The sequence below is a fragment of the Physeter macrocephalus genome, chromosome 1 (assembly GCF_002837175.3).
Source record: "Physeter macrocephalus isolate SW-GA chromosome 1, ASM283717v5, whole genome shotgun sequence".
Taxonomy (NCBI): domain Eukaryota; kingdom Metazoa; phylum Chordata; class Mammalia; order Artiodactyla; family Physeteridae; genus Physeter; species Physeter macrocephalus.
The window spans coordinates 132,597,458-132,619,796 of record NC_041214.2 but is presented as its reverse complement, the minus strand read 5'-3'; positions in this window follow the sequence as shown (position 1 = coordinate 132,619,796).

The following is a 22,339-nucleotide window of genomic DNA, read 5'->3' as shown; positions in this document are numbered from 1 at the left end:
CTGCGAATTTTCACTGTATTACAATTGTAGTACTCTTGCCACTTTTGACATTGGTAAGGCTTGATTTTCGAAACATGTATTCTATAGTTCAGAAAACAAGTTAAATAGCTAGGAGAGACAGAAGAGGCAAGCTTGAGCATGGCAGAGTTGAAAGACAGTGGAATGTACCTCTTAGGGCCTCTCTAGGCTTCAGGATTTGTGACCCACATTCTATAACCTAATATCATATTGAATAATTATTTTTGAAGCTGCAAAACACCCGAGTCAGCAGTCTTTGCCACTGAGCACAGTAGAAGGAAGAAACATTTTGCCTAAAGAAGTTTGGCTGAGTTGATATAATTTAAGGGTTAGTAGAATGGTTTTATATCAAATTCAAGTTCTAAAATTTAAACCAAAACATTATTTTACTGCATTTCATATAAAAATTTCCCATACAGATCACAGGAAAAAAATGCACAAATATTAATAGTTACAACTGAATAGCATGGGAGTGGTTATAAAATAATATTTTCCAAAGGAGAAAATCCTTAATAAAATAATATGATACCATAAATGTTGGTAAAATTCCTGTCAAAGCATCTTGCAGAGTGGTCCTTACATAGATGGAAAGAATTAGCTACAAGAAATCTCATATTTTGATGTATCTTTTTAAAAGTGTATGTTTGAGTTAGTTGCAAGTATTTTGCTTTAGTTATCAATGGTGGATTGAACTACATCTGGAGCAACATTTTTTTTCTTGCTAAATGTAAATAATTGAATTCTGTAGATTTTTTGTTTTCATTATGTAATGAAGCACATATACACATGTGTATGTATGTTTGTCAGGAGCAGAATTCAGGATGTTACTAATTTTGAAAGCAAGGGCAAAAAAAAATCATCTCAAAAAAAACTTGAAAGTATGATGTGTAACAAAATTAATAGCTCACAAAATTAAATATATCCCAAAGGATACATCCACACAGAACTTTTACAGTATTCTCCTTACCTCTTTATGATATTGCCCAATTTAATTGCCTTTCCTGATTTACTTCTGACTTACTTTTTTGGTTATTTCTAAATCAAATTTATACTCAGAAGATGAACATATATTACCATTTGAACATTCAAAAAAATGTGGCACAGAAAATGAAAGCCATCTTCAAAAAGAAACTCTAAAAAATGTTTGGAGCAATGGAGACCTTATTAGAATAAGTGTGCAGTCTCCCAAATGGATACTTTAAAAGCAACACGTATACTTGGATGTGTAAATTCTGATGGTTTTTTACATCATGCTAGTTTATGTCTTATAATTTTCCTAGTAGTGCAATTCTTTCTTGAGAATGTTTATAGACCAAAGGCTGCTTGTTACCCCACCAGCCAGCATGCTTGCACACGCACGTACACAGACACACACACACACACACACACGGAATTTAGAAACGACACTTCCTGTTTTGTAACTAGGTCAACACAATATTGTGAACTATCCATAGGTATTGACTCTGAAAAAAGGGATGGCACTGATTCAGACTCCGTGAAAGTAACAGAGCCTGATGATCAAGTTTGTGTTTATGATGTCAATCATATCTCTATTTAATTGAGCAGAACTTTGCATCTGAAAATAATATGTAAGTCTCACATCTCTAGCATGATGAAAAATAGGATGGACTCAGAAGATTTTATATTTAGAGAAGAGATTTGTCTCTATTTTGAAAATAATAATCTAAATATTTTCCAAGAAGCTAATTTAGAAACTGTTTTCTTCTTTGCTGTGATAATTGAGGATTTATAAAGCATACATACTATATTCTAAATTTAGTTTTTCTTAATTAGGGAGTTATCATTTTCCAGTACATACTCTTCCTTTTTTATTTTTCCTTTTAGGCTATTGTAACTGTCCTTCATTCAGGTTTCTACTACACTTTTTTTCTCTGTTTTAGCTCCCACTTGGCAAGTCTTCAGTTGGGTGCCCCTTTTGTCCTGGGTCACTCCTGAGTCATCTCACTATTTGGTAGCACACCTGAAATCAGTGGGCCAATTCAACACTTCTGTTGAAAGCTCATTTTTTTCCGCTTCCAAGTTCCTTGTATTGTATATCCCATGCATAATTCCAGATGACATAAAATCACACTGGTAAAACAGATTACATCTTGTCGCAGTTATAAACCACTTTGGGCCATCTCTTTAATGTATAACACCTATTAATTCTCTCAGTGGAGTTCACCGCTGGTGTTTATTCTACCGTTTTTCTCTCTTTTTTCTATCCATGCCTCTTCCATCTGTTTGACAAGACGTAAAATCTTTCTGTTTGCCATTATTTCCTGTGAACAATAGCACATGTCATTTTACCTAGCCAGCACAAAGTTTTACCCCTAGTTCAGCACATTTCCATTCAATTATTTTGGCAAGCTAGAAGGAACCATGGTGCTCATCTTACTGAAAATACAAAAGACTAAGGTATAAAGGTGACTCTGCATCTCATCTTTATTAACTATTGCAGTCTGGTGTTCCAAAGGGGCAAATGTAGATGTAGATTGTGGTCTTTTCTAAGCCTAAACTGAGAACAGCTTTTTGGATTCAGCAACCCTCCCAGGCATATATTTGCATGTCTGATTTGCATTTGGAGAAAGGAGGAGAGAGGAGGAAGTTTTGTGTCTGAAGATCTGAGAGGGCTTTGGAAGATGAAAATGAAGAAAATGTAGAGGATAATATGGCATCTCTTTCCTTGATGGGGTGGGGGCAATGGATAGCTCTGTGAATATTTCTAATTCCTAAAGGAATTGGAAATATTTTCTAAGAAGGAAAGATAGTGCCAGGATGGCACCCCAGTGCTGTGTAATGTTTGGAACACCAGCAGCTGTGCTGGATAAAGTCATATTCTTCTTAAGGGTCAGTGACCTCAGATAGGCAGGCAGCCTGATGCCCCGTGGACCTGGCAAAAAGCCAGGAGAGTCTGAACAAGCACAACCAGCTGACTTTTCAACACTCAAGACACTGGAAAGTGCCAGAATTTCTTGTGTGGTAGGAAAACTCTTCCAGGCCTAAGACTATAAGCAGGTAGCAGAGAGAAACCTGTAACTTTGTATGCAGATATTAATGCACCTTCATTCCGGTTGCAGACTGAAGTCTGAGAACATTGGGGTTTGATAAATAAAGAAAGAGGAAGAGAATGTTGGGTCCATTACATGGGTGGAAAATAAAACCCTGGAAATCTGTCAAAATGCAAATATTTAAGATAAGGGAAGATGCTTTTCAAAATCTCCTTTCTGCACTTCCAGTGACATATGGTTTGAAGCCAGAAACATGCGGTACATCCATTAGTCACAGTTTGGAATTAGATTTGAAATTCCAGGTACAATACTTTTTCATACTTCAAAATTTTTCAATTTATCTTTTATAACTTTTATAAATTTACTTTTTTCTATGTCAAATCTGATGTGCAAGATGGAAAATTTTAGATGCGATTTTGCTCTGTCTGTGCATATAAATAGTTATCCTTTTGCTTATAGCATGAATACCTCAATCTATTCTTCCTTTGGGGGGTTTGTTTGCAGTCTTATGGCTCGAGTCCTAGCAGGAAACCTAATAACCTACTTGTCAAGCTGTTTTGCTAAATCTTAGTAGAATAAGTATTCCAAGAACAAGACTATTAGCGTTCTATCTCCTATACGTGATGAGGTCATCAAAAGATCAAGTACATTTCACTTCCTTTTAGCATGTGCTTCTCTTAAGCATCACTGGTCATAGGTCACACTCTCAGAGGTCTTTGGTTCTCACCCAGACACTCTGGGTGTAAGAAAGGAATCAAGGATCTATCTCCTTATTGAGCATGTAACCTGGCATCTCTTCCTAATGAGACCTCTGGGAGCAAAGTACAGAAAGCTGCTGGCAGTAGGGTTAGGGAGGCTCCTTCCGCACCTGCCTTATCCTGATAGGTCTAGTTCCACATACTTTGGGGATGAAGGTTTGGGTGTTCTATTGCAAGCAGCTTCAGATCACCTAGATCATTCAAATGACCAAGGTGTGCAAATTAAACAAACAAAACAAAACAAAAACACCCAACAGCCAAACACATACCAGGGGTTAACTTTCAAACAATGATACCCCAAGCTGTTTTAACAAAGCACTTAAAAAAAAAAAACTGGGCAGAAAATTCTGTTCAAACTTGTCCTTGCATTGTAGACATGAACAACTGGATAATGAATTCTTCTTCTTCTTCTTCTTCTTTTTTTTTTTTTTTTGCCAAACTGTTTTCTTTTTTTTTTTTAATTTTATAAATTCATTTATTTATTTTTGGCTGCATTGGGTCTTTGCTGCTGCACGTGGGCTTTCTTTAGTTGTGGTGAGGGGGGCTACTCTTCGTTGTGGTGTGCGGGCTTCTCATTGTGGTGGCTTCTCTTGCTGCAGAGCACGGGCTCTAGGCATGCGGCTTCAGTAGTTGTGGCATGCGGGTTCAGTAGTTGTGGCTCGCGGGCTCTAGAGCGTAGGCTCAGCAGTTGTGGCACACAGGATTAGTTGCTCTGCGGCATGTGGGATCTTCCCGGACCAGGGCTCGAACCCATGTCCCCTGCATTGGCAGGTGGATTCTTAACCACTGCGCCACCAGGGAAGCCCTGGATAATGAATTATTTTTAGAACTTTTCCTGTGGTACTTGGGCCTTGTATAAATGCTAAATTTGCTAAGTTCACACAAAAACTCTATAAGACTGATGAAATATTTTGTTTTAATAAACATATCTGCTGCTAGCCTGAAGCATTCTCTTCAAAGTTAGAGATAGTATTCTTGTATGCTTAGTTTGGTTTATAACAATTTAAATTTTTTGAATTTAAAAATTTGAACAGAATAGAAACTCACAGGAACAATAAATTCACCTTTTCTCTTGGAATTGCTGTGAAATATTACGAAAGAAAGTGAACCCTCTTAGCATAACAAAATAGTTAAAAAGACGTTAAGAAAGAACTTCTAAGCCAATATTTATATTATCTAAAGTTAGGGAAAGACAACATTAGCAAATTACAGTGGGAAAAAAGAATAAATTACTGAAAGTTAAGTGTTTAAATTGGGCTCCTTTAATCATAAGGAATAGAAACTGACCCAAAGTAGTTTAATTCAAATGAGGGAAAGAGGTCTTCCTGTAATCCAGATAAAACTGAACACTGAAGCTGCAGGACTGAGTCAGCCCTTCTCTCCAAACAGAGTCCACCTCTCTCAAGCTGTCTCTCTTTCAAGGACCATGTTTTTCTGGACTTTGCCTTTTAATCTGCTTTTATTCTAGTTCTCTCTCATTTCTACTGGCTTCTTTTGCTTATTTTTCCACAGGGCCTCAGATGGCTGCCCTGGCCTTGATCTCGCATGGCCTCAGGCTCCAATGCAAACAGTCTATTGATCACAACCCTCTGAGTCTCTTAGAATGAATTCCTAACAGGAAGAATCTGATTGGTCAGGCCACATAAGTCACTGAAATATGAGCCTCCGAGACCACCAGTACTCTGAAGAGGTCAATTGGATTTTTTACCTTTCCATCTTTTCTATACAAGGTTGAAACAGTTTCTGTCATGTGCATGAAGATGGAGAGGTAGGAAAAATTGAAATGTCATTTGCGGAAACATCAACCAAGTGCTGGACGTCATCCTCCAGGACTCTAAACAGGATTCACTCCTAAAAGCATTCATTCATTCATTCATTTACTCATTCATTCAAGCTTTCAGTGACCTATCAAGTATTTATTGCATGTCTAATATATGCTGGACAATGTGCTAGGTGCTGGAATTATCTCTCATCTCTAGGCCATTTAGAATTTGTTCTACACAATTTAATACTTAAGATAATATGAGGAAGCATATGATTATGTTTCCTGATTACTAGACGTATCCCTGTAACTAGATTGTTTGTTTCTCATGAGCATGGGCTATCATAATTTGTATTCTACACAAAATGGGTGTACATTCAATAAATAGGAAATGTTCTTGTGCTGGCTCTTTATCCATCCTGCTTTTAAGATTAAAACCTTGGGAAAGGTAGAGTTTAAATATTACTAAAAATAAAGTCTGATTATTGTTGCTGCAAGTAATGTCTCTTCTTTCTCTTCATACCACCGTTTCATCTTTCTAGAAAAATTTTGACTTTCCCTTGTTTTGAAGTCTAAAATGAAGTATACGATTTAAGTAAGGATAATGTTGTGTTCTACCTGGAATCTGACCCTCAAAATCATATGAAATTTTGATTGACTTCAGAAGAATTTACTCCGGTCCTGGAAAAATTATCATAACTTTTTGTACCACACTATAGAAAATGTCATTTGGGAAGTCTTTTGCACATGATATTCATCTAAAACTACTACCATCCCTCATGATATTTTCTTTCTCTTCATTGTGAGGAGACATCTCTGTGAAAATCATGCTGGGTATAGGAAAGGTGTAGAATGACGTGGGTAAGGGGCTAGCTGCAGAGTGTAAGGGCCTGAGGCTGATTGTAAAAATTACAGATCACAACATACATATCCAAGCTATAGTTTCAGCCATGGCTGAAGTGCTTTATTCATCAAATACATGGGGAGCATTGATTATGCCCTAAGCACTGTTCTGAGGATTTAGCAGTGATTGAGACCAAAAAAGTCCCTCACTCCATGGACTAGAAATCATGAAGCTTTTCAGAAGAATATATGGTATATTTTAATGGCTGTTTCCAGACAAGATTTAGTCCTTAAAAAACTGCATAGTCATCCTCGTATGGATGTTTAATGTCTGGTCTGTTTTTTCAAACTATATATGTGATTTTTTATGCACATCTCATATTGATGGGCAACTATTATTTTATTTTCTCAGTACCATATGCTACTTTAAGAAATGCCACTTGAGTCTGGTCCAAAGAAAATTCCCATCCAATTATGTTGTTAGAATTACCTCCAAAGCTATTTGTGTTAGTTTTTAACTTCTGTTCACAAATTTAACTAAAACTTGGGAGACGGGGGTAGGGGAGAAAGACACTAAGTTTCTCTAAAGTTAGATGCCTTATTATTTTTTATAAACATATATATTTTTGTTTTTATTTTTTAGATCTTGGGTTTAGACTTAACTTTCATTCTGAAATAAATGGAATGCACTCAGAATCTATAGATGGAAATTTTCAGCGATGCTGGTACACAATGTTCTCTGTTGTCTAGATTTTTGAAAGTTTACCTTTGCATCATTGGGTGACACTGGATTTCCTGTTCAATTCACTGTGTCTAGTGACCTTTTGGGGAGTCTGTTCTTCTAAAGCTTTTGAGATGGGAACACACAGCATGTTGTGTTCCATGTCATGTCAGTCATTACTCCCTTTGACTTTACTTGTGTTCTCAAGTCAATATGTTCCAGATTAATGAGGCATTTGTTCTTAATCAAGAAACTACTTAAGAATACACTTTTAATTTTAATGACTTGTTTATGATTAATTGTTTCTTCATGCCCTTCTCATACTTGAGGATACTTCAAAGCTGCTGCGTTTTCCCTGAACAGTTCCCAAACGTCTGAATACTGGTAGTTGCTATGACCCAGTGATCTCAAGGGACTGAACAAACAGGGTTATTGATTTCCTTGAGAAAATCATTCACACAGTCCCCTTAAACTAACAATCACTTGAATAGTAATAATTTTAAAAAGCAACGTTAAGCAAACTGTGTACTTATACATTATATATTTTTAATGTTCCCTTTAAATATATGTATCTAATGAGATCCTACTGTTTTATGAGGAACAATATTAGAAATAATGTGTGAAATAAACTTATTCTCCCAGCTGATCTATACTATGCCATTAGCTGCTTTAATGAAAATTTACTCTGTTAATTTATGTTTTCTTTTTAATTTAAATAACCAACAGATATGTGTATGTGTGTTTGTGTGTGTATATGTGTGTGCTTTACCTCAAGGTACAGACCTAAGTGATTCATGACCTCTTAATAATAGAGCTAACATCTATTTAGTGCGTACTATCTGACAGGTTTTTTTTCCAAGTGCATAAAATCTATGAACTCATTTACTATCCTCAACTACAACTTGTGGGACCCCTGTTTTTATTCCTGCTTTACAGATTAAGAAACTGAGGCACAGAGACAAGTGATTTGACCAAGGTCATATAGATAATAAATGGCAGACTGGAGATTGGAAACAAAGCAGTCCAGCTCCAAAACTCAACTTCCTAAACACAAGACTATAGTACTCTATACATGATGAAGCTCCTAGTATTGGCTCCCTAGGAAGTTTCCCTTCTTAGGAACCTTAGTTATTTTTGTACTGCCTGTAATGTATTTGTAAGCTTTACTCAACTATGGCCATTGTGCTAGGTACTTTGTCCTTTGGTCCTTCCCCTATGGGGGCTAAAAATGGAACAGATGAGTTAGACCCTTTATTAATTCATGTATTTTCTTATTTACTAGATTTATGTTTCCCTTAAACAGAGCAGATATTGATATTTTAGAGACTGTAGAAAACTCAGATGAGAAATAGAAACTAGGATTGATAAAGATCCTTTCTGTCCCTAGAGTGGCCCTGAACATCTGACACAATCATACTAGTTGTTTTGTGATAGGGCTGATCATGTTGTACTTCAGTAACTGACTTTCTTTTGGATTTTGTACTGTGTTCACTCTATTTCAGAGTGTTGTAGGAGAAATATGACTCACTTAGCTTTTAAAATGAGCATTCAATATAATCGTGCTCTTGTTCCACCTAGGATTCCATGCTTTAGAATCATTTAAGGTTCATTGTTGTTCCTAGTGTAAAGCCCAATGGGAAAGATAGGTTTAAGTTTTCCTGCCCCTGAAGACAACATCGTAGAAATAGAAAATTAGTCCATCAGAATCATTGGCAAGAAATTAGTAAGTGTGGTTTGAGTTTTTCTTTCAGAAGTTTTTCTACATGTTCCTGACAAGTCCATTGAACTCTTTGAAGCTCATCCTTCCATTCGATGAGTTTAAATGGTGGTAATTTTTTTATCAGCACTCTTTGGCTTAGTGTGACAGAATCCAACTAAAAACTATTTTAAGCAAAGTGGGGGCTTTAGAAGACCCAGGGTAGAAATGCACCTGGATTTGAGGCAGAACTGGATTTAGAGACCTAACACCATTAGGACTCTGTGTGGTTCTTGCCTCTTTGATTTTCTGGGTTATGCTTTATTTCCCTCTCTCTCTCTCACTCTCTCTCTCTTTCTCTTTCTCTCTCTTATTGCCTCCACTTTTCTGTTCCACATGACTGAATATGTGGTTACTGATAGTTGGCCTCTTAGTTTTATACATCATAGTTCAGGAACCCAAAGAACGACTACCAGTTCTAGATAAATATTCTCAAGGGTGTATTCCAATTTTCCATTTGTATCAGGTGCCCAGCTGGGATTTATAAGCTTTGGCTAGGAAGATGAGGTCTGGGGTAAGGATTATGATGATGTCATCTTGAGTCTAGTGTTTACTACTGGGCCAATCCATTGTTGCCCTAGAACAGTCTATGATAACCTCATAAATGCGGTGAGGAAGACAGGCAATTCCCTCCTGAGAGGGCTGGACAGATAACCCATATGTGTCTTCTGTAGTTAGCGCCTTGCCTATACATAACCATAGGCCCTTTTCTCTCTTCCACCATAATAAATGAGGTATGAGAAGTCTCCTTTTTTTAATCATGTGGAGATGAACACATAAAGGAAAGAAAATTATCCCATTAAACACATATTTTGGAATACATACTTTATGTTCTCCAAATTGTGGTAGATTATAATCTGATGGGTATAAAATATTTAACCCCAAGCCTACTGTACATATATAGATTCTTTTATAAAATATTGTTGTCTATGCTTTCCCTGTAAATGGATGTGTGTATCTTTATTAATCGATTAAAATTGAGTTGGGGGTTCAGGGGGAGCTTGATAAAAGAGATAAATATTGTAGGGAGAGCACTTAAATTCTGGGATATTGTGAATGTAACTGAATAATAAAAAAATAAGACTTGGAATGAGGGAAAATGATAGGATTGAATAAGAAAAAAATAGGGATTAATTGGATATGGTAGATTAGTAAGTAAGAAGTTAAATTAAAAAGAGTCTTTTATGAAAGCTGGAAACTGGTATGAACTTGTAGCTTGAGTCTTAGGAGAACCAGGCTATCATGGATATTTTCTGCTTGGCCCCCTCTCCACCCAAGAGGCATTCTCCCCTGTTTGCTTGGTCTGTGCCCTCAGAGTTTGATTCCTACTAACAGTTTCTCCCAGGCTCCCTTCCTGGCTGGCTTCTGTTTGGGTTCTACCACCTGCAGGCTGACTCACTGGACAGGAGATTAGAGAGCAAGAGGAGAGAGAGGTCAGAGCTTTCTTCCCTGCTGCCTTCATACAGCATTATCCCCTGAAGCAGGGAGGCTGGAAGGAGGCTCCGCTCAAGGCTGGGCTTTCACTGGGCTGTGAACCCAGCTCCTTCCTCCCCTTTGCCCGTTCAGCCCTGTGGTGGCAACTGCTTCCCTTTCTCTCTAGTCTCTGGTGTGTAACCTTCCCTTCTTTGTTTCCTTAACTCTGCTCACACTTCAGTTTCATGGTTCCTTCATTAAACTCTATTCATTTGAAATATTGAGGATAAATGATTTTTGCTGCTGGAACTCTGATATTTATAAGCGAGGGAAGTGAGGGAACTTATATATGTATATACAGAAACATATATAATATATAAAAAGATTTTATATATATATGATTTTATCTATAAAGAGATTTATTTCAGTAATTGGCTTTTCTGATTTTAGAGGATGGTATATTCAGAATCTGTAGGGAGGGGGCAGTTTGGCAGGCTGGAAACTCTTGGACAGGAGCTGATCTTGCAAACATGAGACAGAATTTCTTCTTCCCCAGGGAGAACTTAGTTTTGCCCTTAAGGCTTTTTGACTGATTGAATATCACCCACCCCCGTTGTTGAGGATGGTCTCCCTTACTTAAAGCAACTGATCATAAATGTTAACCACATCTATGAAATACCTCCACAGCAACACCTAGATTATGATTTGAATAACTAGGTACTATAGCCTAGCCAAGTTGACACATAAACTAACCATCACATCAGGCATTAGGGAGAGCTGTTGCTTAGAGAAACCAAGAGGAAAAGTAAGCTCCTTGAAGAGCTAGAGACAGGCTTTGACTGGGAAGAAACCAGGCTTGGGTGATGAAAAAGAGAGACTGTATAGAATAATTTATACATAAGATGAAAATGCAGAAAGATTCTTTTCCAAATAATGGTCAAGATATGATGTGAAGTTGACAAAGCTTTACACTTTGCTTGTTGTGGCTTTTTGGTACTCAAGTCTATTGTGAGTGATTGGCCACTCACAAGGTTAACGTGTAAGTTCAGTTCCTGCCAAGTTCCCCGATGACAGGCATGATGAGGAAGGTAGGCACCCAGCACTTGACACTTCCTTGTGCCCTACTCTCAATAGGCTTATAATTTTGTGACGGGGAGCATTCATAGTTCACAAAGGATCAGAGAGCAAGGCTGTGGTGTGTGCACTGCTATTTCTATTTAGTGCATTTTTCTCTCTCTGGAGTTTCTCATGGGTCCAGCGTCATCTGGCATCTGTCCAAGGTTGTTTTATTTTTTCACTCTTTCTTGACATAGAGGTCATGTGTTGTAATTTGGACTTTGGTCTGCAGTTCATGTTACAGCACAGGCTGTAAATTCAGTCAACAAGCCTTTGTTGAACAGAAAGTACTTTGGGCATTGTGTGAAGAACCCTGAGCTAAGTATTTTAATTGGAAAGGGTCACTAATCCAACAGCTCTAATCTTTATGGCCTCCAGATTGTGCTGTCTGTCAGCACTGAGTTGGGTGGCAGAAGGTTGTGGACAAAGGCCTGGGAAAGTTTCAGACAAAGCTTGAGACAAGGCTTTAGATTCACATGGGTCTGAAATCCCAGGTGGGCAGCAGAGATGAAGGCCACGGGAAGAGACTGAACCAGAGGACTCAGGAAACAAACAAACACAAAAGAGTTATAATTAGCAAGGGACAGATGTTAGGTGAGGAAGTGGGTTTAAGGACCAGGAAATGTAAAAAACAGTAAGAACTTTCCAGTCTCGGGGCTGGTGATTCAGATGGAGTTTAGAATCAATGTCATCCTGACTATCTGGAGGTTTAGAAGATAAGAGCTCCTGGCTGGTCCCGGGGATTGAGGGGCAGGGAACAGATTCCATCCTTTGTTTCCTTTACAACCAACCCTCTTGGCATCACTCAGTTCTAAATGGAGACCACGTTTTGTTCAGAACATTTTGGATGAGCTTTGTTTGGAGCTCATCTGAACTCTGACCATGGCTGATATCCTGTCTGACCCTTTAGGACATTTTTCTTTCTGAATAGCAGATGTTTCTGAAGTAGGTTATGCTGTCACTCACAGACTAACTGAGATAATGGATCTCAAATGCTAAGCAGTGCGCCTGCCAGTGTAGTGAGCCCTCAATAAATGTTAGTGATGATGACCGTACAATCACGTGATTACCATTTCTTTTTGCACTGCTTGCCCTACACAGTGTCAGTCACATGAGAGTCAATTGCTTATGGTTCACTCAGACCTCCTAATTATTTAAAAAATAATGAATGTGAAACTGTAGTTTCATCCCAACATCAGATTCCAGGCATGCTCGTCTCTATTCTTTGACATAAACCCTATAAATGATTCTAATTTCTTTAGCTAGTTTTAAATCCAAGCAAGCCTCTCTTTCTTCATTCTCAAGCCTTTTGAAAGGCAAATACATGATGTTGCTCTAACTAGTCATTATCAATTTCAAGGTTGGAGAAGTGGAAACCCCCATTACTGTAGAGTTGATGGGAGCAGGTCAAATTTCAGTGCCCAGATTTTATTTGGTATAGTCCTCAGATTGTTTTTTTTTTTCTTTTTTCCCAAACAGTATCCTAACATGAAGACAAAGTTCACTTGACTGAATTCCTGGAATCTCTCTTGGTTCCTTTTTAAAAAACATAGACTCTGTGTTAGAAACTGGACAAACTTCAAGAACAGTTGTTATTTTTACAAACATAGTATGTGCCCTCATCCATCTCTGCTGTTTCACATGTTATTTCCTTCAGAACACTCAGATAAATGCCATCTGGCCTGAGAGTTTTATTGCACTTTGCTTTCTTCGATTGCAGCATGCCTTCTTCATTGGAAACTCTAATCTCTGTCTCTCTTGTGAAAAGCGTTCTCAGAAATTTGAATTTCCCCATCATTTCCTAGAGTTCAGTGCTGCCAAAGAAGCAAACAAAAACCCTCTTTGCGCTGTGTTCCTCGAACATTATCATTCCCCTCCTGAACGCCTACAACATCATATCCAGCGGATTATATGCTAGTGAGTCTGATATCTGGCCAAGCTGGATTTCTGCTTCAGAAGTTTGCCTTTTATTCACCAATGCCTTAACCTTCTTCTTTTGGAAGTGGTTCTGTTCAGACATCTGTTTGGGCTATTTTCTCTGATATATTCAGGTCTTTTCTCCTGGGTGTCTGTTTTTAATGAACAAACAGTTAAATTCTTGGATTGATGTTTTGGGCAAGAAGAACTTAAAGAATGTTTGAGCTCTCTTTGGTCCTCAGATTCTATGATTCTATAACTTTTTTTTTTTTTTTTTTTTTTTTTTTTTTTGCGGTACGCGGGCATCTCACTGCCGTGGCCTCTCCCGTTGCGGAGCACAGGCTCCGGACGCTCAGGCTCACGGGCCATTGCTCATGGGCCCAGCCGCTCTGCGGCATGTGGGATCTTCCCAGACTGGGGCACGAACCCGTGTCCCCTGCATCGGCAGGCGGATTCTCAACCACTGCGCCACAGGGGAAGCTCTGATTCTATAACTTTTTAACTCACGTACTTTTACTACTTCTTTCCAAATAGGCTCGATTAAACATAGATAGCACCACTGGTAGATTTTGCATCACAAGGCTAGATTATCTGGTTTTGGATTTTGGCCCTGCTTCTTCTTAGTGGCATGCTGCAGGCTGAATTGTTTAACTTCAGGTTTCTTATTTGTAGAATGGGAATAATAAAATTATCTATTTCTCAAGGTTGTTGTGAGAAACAACCTTGTATGTATATGTATATACGTTGCACATTATGAGTTAATAAACACAAGACGCCTAGAAGGTGCCTGACACATTATAAGCGTGTAACAACTGTTAGGACTGTGTTATTACCCTTGACTCAGTGGATGTTAGATTAGTCACAATATCACATACCACCTGTCACAGAGCTGATGTCTAGATAAAGGATAGTGCAATGTCATGGTGAGAAAGGAAAGACACTTTATACAACTGTGAATAAGAAATCAGATACATCTCACAATATTATCAAACAAAGGCTATGATCTACGAAAACTGGGGAGAAACATTTAAACTTAAACGAAATGAAGACAAAAATAATGCATGGAAAAGTCATTATTTATGGTACTGATAGGTACGATAAAAAAACCATAAAAACTTACTAGTTTTTCTAATAATTTCATCATTAAAATATTGAGTAAAAAGGTATAGGCTTAAATAATTATTTGGATGATAAGAAGTCTCTTCTCCACTCCATGGTGACCATATATTCTCTTGGGCAAATCATTTTGCTTAGTAGTTCTTTCTGATAAGATAAATACAACATTTTGGAATCAAATCAGCAATTTTGCCCCTTGGAGGCCTGGAAGCTCACAAAAAGGAGACATACATAGCTACCTGTGTCTATTTTTAACTTACTCTTCCCTGGCATGGGATCTCTGGTCACATGGAGCCTAATGTCTTCAGTCTTTTCTTTTTTAAAAATTAAAGTATAGTTGAGGTACAATATTATGTTAGTTTCAAGTGTACAGCATAGTGATCTGACAATCAAATACATTGCAAAATGATCACCACAACACATCCAGTAACCATCTGTCACTATACAAAATTATTACAGTATTATTGACTATATTCCTTATGCTGTATATTACATTCTTGTGAGTTATTTATTTTATAATTGGAAGCTTGTATCTCTTAATCCCTTCACCTATTTCACCCAACCACCCCCCCCTCCCCTCTGGAAACCACCAGTTTGCTTTCTATGTCTATAAGTCTGTTTCTGTTCTGTTTTGTTCATTTGGTTGTTTTGTTTTTCAGATTCCACATATAAGTGTGACCATATGGTATTTGTCTTTCCCTGGCGGACCTGTTTCACTTAGCATAACATCCTCCAGGTCTATCGATGTTGTCGCAAATGGCACAATTTTGTTCTTTTTTATGTCTGAGTAATATTCTAGTGTGTGTGTGTGTGTGTGTGTGTGTGTGTGTGTGTGTATCACCACTTCTTTATCCACTTATCTATCAATGGACATCATTTAGGTTGCTTCCACATCTTTTTTATTGTAAATAATGCTGCAGTGAACAAAGGGGTGCATATATCTTTTGGAATTAGTGATTTTGTTTTCTTTGGCTAAACACCCAGTAGTGAAATTGTGGGATTGTATGGTAGTTCTAATGTAAAAATCTTTGAGGAATCTCCATGCTGTTTTCCAGAGATGCTGCACCAATTTACATTTCCACCAGCAGTGCACAAGGGTTCGCTTTTCTCTACATCCTCCCCAACACTTGTTACTTGTCGTTTTGATAACAGCCATTCTGACAAGGGTAAGGTGATATCTCATTGTGGCTGTGATTTGCATTTGCCTGATGATTAGTGATGTTGAGCATCTTTTCGTGTGTCTGTTAACCATCTATCTGTATGTCTTCTTTGGAGAAATGTCTATTTAGGTCCTCTGCCCATTTTTTAATCAGATTGTTTGTTTTTTTGATATTGAGTTGTGTGATTTGTTTATACAATTTGGATATTCACCCCTTATCAGATACAGCTGGTATCCTCAGTCTTGAAGGCTTATCTCATTCCAGGGTGGGGTGAGTGAGGGAGGAGAGCTTTGAGAGTCTGTAGCTGCCTCAAATGGATTCATTTGAGTGCTAAAACTTGTTCTCTGATGGGCCAGTCATTATGAGAATAATCCATGAACTCTGATTCATAAATTATATAAATTCTGTCAAATATATATAATCAAGCATATAATATAAAAATATATAATTAAAAAAATATATAAATCAAGGCTGTCAGTCTGGGTATACAGTCTAGGCTAATCCCACAACTGATTTATGTCTGAACTAAGCTGAGCTGTCCAGTCTTACCCTAAGCCTGAGCTAGTAAAATATTTTCCCTGTGATTGGGACTATAAGACTAACAGCCTTTGGGGCAATCTCTCCAATTATTTCAATATAAGTCTTCCTTGTTTGACCGAAAGACCCCTAATTTGTTTGAAGGGTGAATTAGTCCATATCTATTTGCAATTAAAAGGTGACTTGAATTATTGCTTATACAAATTATTTGTATAAAACACATAGTTTCCCTGCTTTGATCTGTGTCTCTTTCTTCAGTTAATAACAAGAGGGTGACCATGAATGTTTAATTCTTGGCTGGGTCAGAGATCTTGAAATCTTTTGCAATACCAAATTTTGAAAGCTTCTATATTGGGAATGGGAAGATGTTTGCTTCCCCAACCTCTTTGTGGGAATATAACCGGTATTAATATTTTAACTAAACATTGTATTTTAGGCTTGCATTGAAGTCTAAACATCATGGGAGTAGATGTTCTTCTTGCCATGTTTAGAAACTACACTACTTGGTATGTCAGGCTCTAAGGAGAGCAGAGATGTCTAAATACTGTGGCCCAAACAGTCCAGACGTATCAGAGTAACTGGGTGGATAAGCACAAAGTTACCCAGGGCCTTGGTTTTTTCCGTCTTCTTGCTGTGCTCACTGCCAGGGTATTGTTCACACTGGCATGGTTAAAGGTGAGAGACACTCTCTCCGGGAAACCACGTGTCAAGGTAGAACTCTATTTCTGTAGAAGGGAAGAGCTTCTTTGGAGGAAATTGAACACCAAAACATATATATAAATATATTTTCCCCTATATTGAAAACTGGAATTTAATAAAGACTTCCATTATTTCAGAAGTATAGGCTGACTTTGATAGTACAACAATGGAGATGTCCTAGCTGATACTCTAACAGGATGAAAATTTGGCTATGTGAGGAACTCTTTGTACCAACTGATAACCAAACTGCTTGGGGTGGAGAAAAGGAGGAAAAATGAGTGTTGAGTACAGGTGCGGGAAAGGCAGTGAGGGAGAAGAGAAGAGGTTGGGGAGACATTGCTTGCCCCCAGCTGGCCTGAGGGACTGCCATTAAGACCCAACTGAAAGCAGGGTTAGGGGCCAAAGAAGCTATTTCAATGAATAACTAAAGTGACAGTGATAAGAATGATGAAGTTGAAAATAATAATGTCTATACCATTTGTTGAGTGCTTACCAACTTCTAGCACTATGCTAAGCACCTGATATATTAAGACAGTATTTCATTGACTTCTCCCAACAATCTTATGAAGAAGGAATTATCATTTCCACTATAATAAAGAAGGAAGAAATAGAAATTCAGGTTCAGAAAGGTTTCATATCTTGCTGAAGGTCAAAGAGATAGCAAGTGGCAGGAACAAGTTTGGAATCCAGATATGATTTTAGAGCTAAATTCTAGAGCATTGGATTGTAGTGGTCTGGCTCACCAATAACAATGTGCAGCTCAAAAGCTGGGGGAGAGTTTATTCTTATGTTTTTTTAACACCCTTCCTTTCCCTAACCCCCACCCTTCCTCTCACTCCATCAACCAGTCCCCCCACCCAAAAAAAGAGACTACTGTGCAGCAGCCTGGGAGCACTTCTACAGAAGACAGTAGTACACAGGGAGGGCTATGCTCAGAGGGGGACCCAGAGCAGTGAACCAGTGAGCAATGGGCCTTAGGGAAAGGGCCAGGGACAAAGAACATCAAGTGGCTTGTTTCTGAGCATACATAGGCTCTCTCCCTGGGGCTTTGTGGAAATAGAGAAGATCTTAAGGGGGAACCCAAGTTCCTAAGTGATTTGGATGTTTCAGTTGATGTGATCTCATTGGGCTTCCTATGCTGATGAGGCTCAGAACCACCCAGCTACACTGGTAATTGCCATAGACTGTGCATTCCCTGAACCTCCCCCAAGTGCTTCTAGGTCTGCAAAATGGAGGAGTTGCATGAGATGATCCCTAAAATTTCTTTTAGCTTTAAGAAGCTATGAACTCATAATTTAGTTTCAGCTGGAACCCAAGTTGAGAGAGGAGGAGCAAGTTCATTTATACTGATTGTGATTCTATGAAGAAGCAGCCAAGGCCAATGTGAGGGGAGGAAAGAACAAATGGAAAGTGACATGGCTCAGGACTACGCAACCATCTAGAAATGTCACAGTTTTGAAACACTACATGACTCAATGTTTTGCTTCTATTTTTTTATCTAGAAAATCCTAACATAACCAAGGAAACCATGATTGTAACCCTTTTTTCTGGGGCCACTTGCCCTGGCCTGGAGTCTCATATTTCTATAATTGGCTCAGGTTCCTGGGTCTCCAACCTCTGGAAGAGGAATATGAAATAAATCTAACAGGAAGTTATTATTCTCTCTCATCAATGATGAGCATCATGAGAGTCCTTCTAGATGTTAAATAGATAAAGGAGTTATTTATATGATCGTCTTTCTATTGTCCATCTGTCTATCCTTCTCTCCATTTATTCAACAACCATTCACATAGCACTTACCATGTGTCAAACACTATGCTGGATACAGGGGAAAGTGGGTCCAGAAAAATAACACACTTTCTGCTCTTGGGAATCTAAAACAATACATCAGTGGCTGATAGAGAGCTGATTTCAGCCAATGTGCTAACTGCTATGACTGAGCAGTGAATTCAGTGTGTGCATCACAGAACAGAAGCACTTTATAAAACCAGCAGCACTAGTAAAGGAATTCAGAGAAAGAATAGCCTGATCTGGGTCTTGAAGTATGAATATGAATTACCTGGAGGAACAAGAGGAAAGGTATTCCTAAGAGCAGACGCATGGGAAGATATAAGAAGTGTTTGTGTGGCACATTCAGGGAAAAGCAAGCAGTTTTGCATGACTCAAGCACAAAGCATACTACTAAGGAAGAAGAAAAAGATCGGACCATTTTGTGGAGAGGCTAGTGTAATACGTTGGCTGGCCAAGATGTTTGATTTTATCCTGAGGATAATAGAGAGTTGCTAAATCAGTTTAGATGGGAGAGTGACTTATTCTTCAAGAGAACTGTGAAAATAAAGTATACGTAAATTGACAGTCCATTTGTGACTCTCAATGGCACTGGTGATTTCTGGATGCATTTCACAGCATTTTCCTGTGCAGTGCGCCTCATTCTTCAGTTCTCATTGTCACAGGTATCACCCAGGGGCATTTTAATACCCTAATGATCCTGCTCTACATCAGTTCAATTAATTCAAAATTTCTAGGGCTGGGACCCTGACATCAAGGATATTTTAAAGTTCCCAGGTGATATCAAAGCACAGCCAAAGTTGAGAACTGCTGTGCTCATGGTGTTTCAGAAAGCTGGCAGGACTGCATGAATTCAGTCTGTCATAGACCCTGTTGAGTCTCAGCTTACCTTTGCCATCCATTAAGGTATACACTGAATCCTGTTCCTATCAGGTTTCATTCAGTATTTTGGAAGAAGGACCTTCCAAGGAATTGCATGGGAGTTCTCTCTCTCAATCTGATTGTAAGTTATTGCTGGAGGCTGCAAACTTAACTACACATTACAATATAGTGAGACAATTACTCTGATGTCACTGCTTGCACAGATTGCTGTGGAAGGGACACTTGCATTCAGAGAGGGAGAGGGAGGTGAGGTGTGAAGGAAGAACAGTACTGAGGCAGAGTACAGGGTCCCAGGGATCAAGGACTAGTGGGTTATTCCAGGAACAGGGATCAGAATATGTAAGGCAAGGGGGCATGAAAAAACGTGGCAAAGACCCAGGGTTGTCATGGCACTTTGTTCATACCACCTGTAATACATGCCTCACAGTGTTCTGTATGGTTGATGTTATATGGATCCAGTCCTATTTCTATCCAATGAGAACATTTAGGATAAGTATGCCCATAACACAACATGGTCTTACCCTATAATAGCCTCTTATAAAATGAAGTGGTTTGCAGGGAAAAAAAAAAATACGGAATTCAGTCAGACAGAAGGCTGAAAACAACTAGCTCACATACAATGTGGTGACTTAAAAATAAAAAAGAAGAAACATAAATATTCATGGGAATATATTCACAAGATGAATTGAAGCCAGAATTTATTCTCATGAATGTAACACCAGCCTAAGTGAGCAGTGTCCAGATTCCCTTCACCTTCTGATTTAATACCTGATTTTCCCTGTCCACTCTTTTAAATTCAGTGACTTCCTTTTGGTCAACATCCTAATCAATATGATCACGTCTCTCAAATTTCATCCTTTACTTTGAAGTCACACTTTGACTCATAAGGAATTTCCACCCTTCCTTACAGCTGTTGAGAGAGGAGTCCTTCCTTACAAGAGGAAGTAGTCTCATGTGCTCTCCCCACTTCCTTCCTGGCTTGTTATTCCTGGGTCTGGGTCATCCAGCTGCATCCAGGAGTCCCAGAGGATACTGTGAAAATTACAGTGTAAATGGGCCTAGGTCACAACTTCTTTGGAGCTGTATCTTCTAGTTTTAATTTGTATTAAAGTTAATCAGAAAGTCCAAGAACTTAACTGACATTTGTCAAAACAAACATCAGTGAAAGGTATTTATTATGAATGTGCTCATTACATATCTTTATTTCAAGGTTCTCACTGTTTTCTGTGATTTTCTCATTAGACTGTACAAAAATTATTAAGGTAGACAAGCAGGTGGTATTATTCTCATTTGGATAAATTGTGACAAAGGTGCTTTCACAGATTTGGTGTGTTTTTTTTTGTTGTTGTTTTTAACAAAGAGTTCCCAAAGGGCATGCAATGAAAAAAATGGACACATATATCATTTACTTTATTAGAAAAGGACACTTAGGGGTTGCATGAAATAGCAGCTTAATATCATGTTGGTTTAGGGAGTTTTTCTAAGCAAGCTGGTTGGATTGGGTTAATATTTAGTTGGCTCCTCCATACTTCTTAAATGTGCCATGGTTACTTTAAGAAAGCTAGTCTTATCCTTATGAAGTAAATATAGTCATCCCTTGACATGTGTGGGACATTCTGGAATTTTTTTTTCTGAATATTTTTGATTTGCCGTTGGTTGAATCTGAAGATGTGGAGCCCTCGAATATGGAGGGTCGGCTGTACATATTTAGAGTTCTACAGCTGTCCTCTTGGCTTCATGTTTGAGCTTTAACATTTCGAAGATTTCAAATATAGTCCATTCCTAATTCCCATGAGGTTCATTGGGTTGATTCATCCATTTCTTTATCCTCTCCACATTCCCTCATCATTTTCAGTAAACACCTTTTAATTCCTCAGTCCTTTAAATCTTTCAGATTTAAACTACACTTGAATTCCTGTTTGAACAAAACAAACAAACAAACATAAATGGTGTAGAATTAGTTGTAGAAATTGCCTTAAGATAAGACTGTAAACACAATTATTTAAAAAATGTCTTAGGTTTATCTTTTCCAGATATGCCAATCTCAGGGTAGAGATAGGTTAGGAAAGAGCTTTTGTGACTGCTCTTTCTCTGAGATTCAAAAAATAAAATAAATTCAGATGTTCAACTCCAAGGCAAGTGATGAAGATCAAAGACTCATTTTATTACAATATTTTTATTTTTGTTGAACAGATTCACTTTGGACATTGGCTTGCATTTAGAATGTTTACCCTTTAATAAGTGATCTGTTTAAATGTGGATCAGAGAACAAGGGTTTCTGTTTTACAGTTCAACTTTTGACCTTGGGGGATGAATGGGTGGAGGCTAAGAGGAAAAGTCCACTGTGTTTTTACTGAACTTTTTACCCTTAAAAAAAAAATGAACAAGTTTAAAGTTCACACAGTGCACAAGAGGTCTCCACTGGGGATTTCTGGTATTATTAACTTCCTGACCTCAGATAATTAAAAAGAAAGAGCAGAACCACCTCAGACTATGACTCAACTTTGAACTTTTAACCTCCCAAGTAAAGGATTTAAATTGTAAATGGTAGACTCTGGAAGCTTTCTTATTGCTATTAACTTCTTTCATCCCTGGTCTTGAAGTTATAATTTGGGCCAAGAGCAGAGCCTGATCTTTCCTTTTTATTTACTTAACCTCTTTTAGCAGAAAGGACTGAGAACACCATTTACCTAGAAATGACAGGTATTCTGGTGAAAGAAGTTAAGCTTAAAGGGTCACTGAATTTTGGAACTAGAAGCAACCCTAGATGATCTGTCCAGGCTCCTCAGCTGTGAAAGACAATAGAGAACCAGGGAGGCGAGCGACTTCCTTAAGGTCAGAC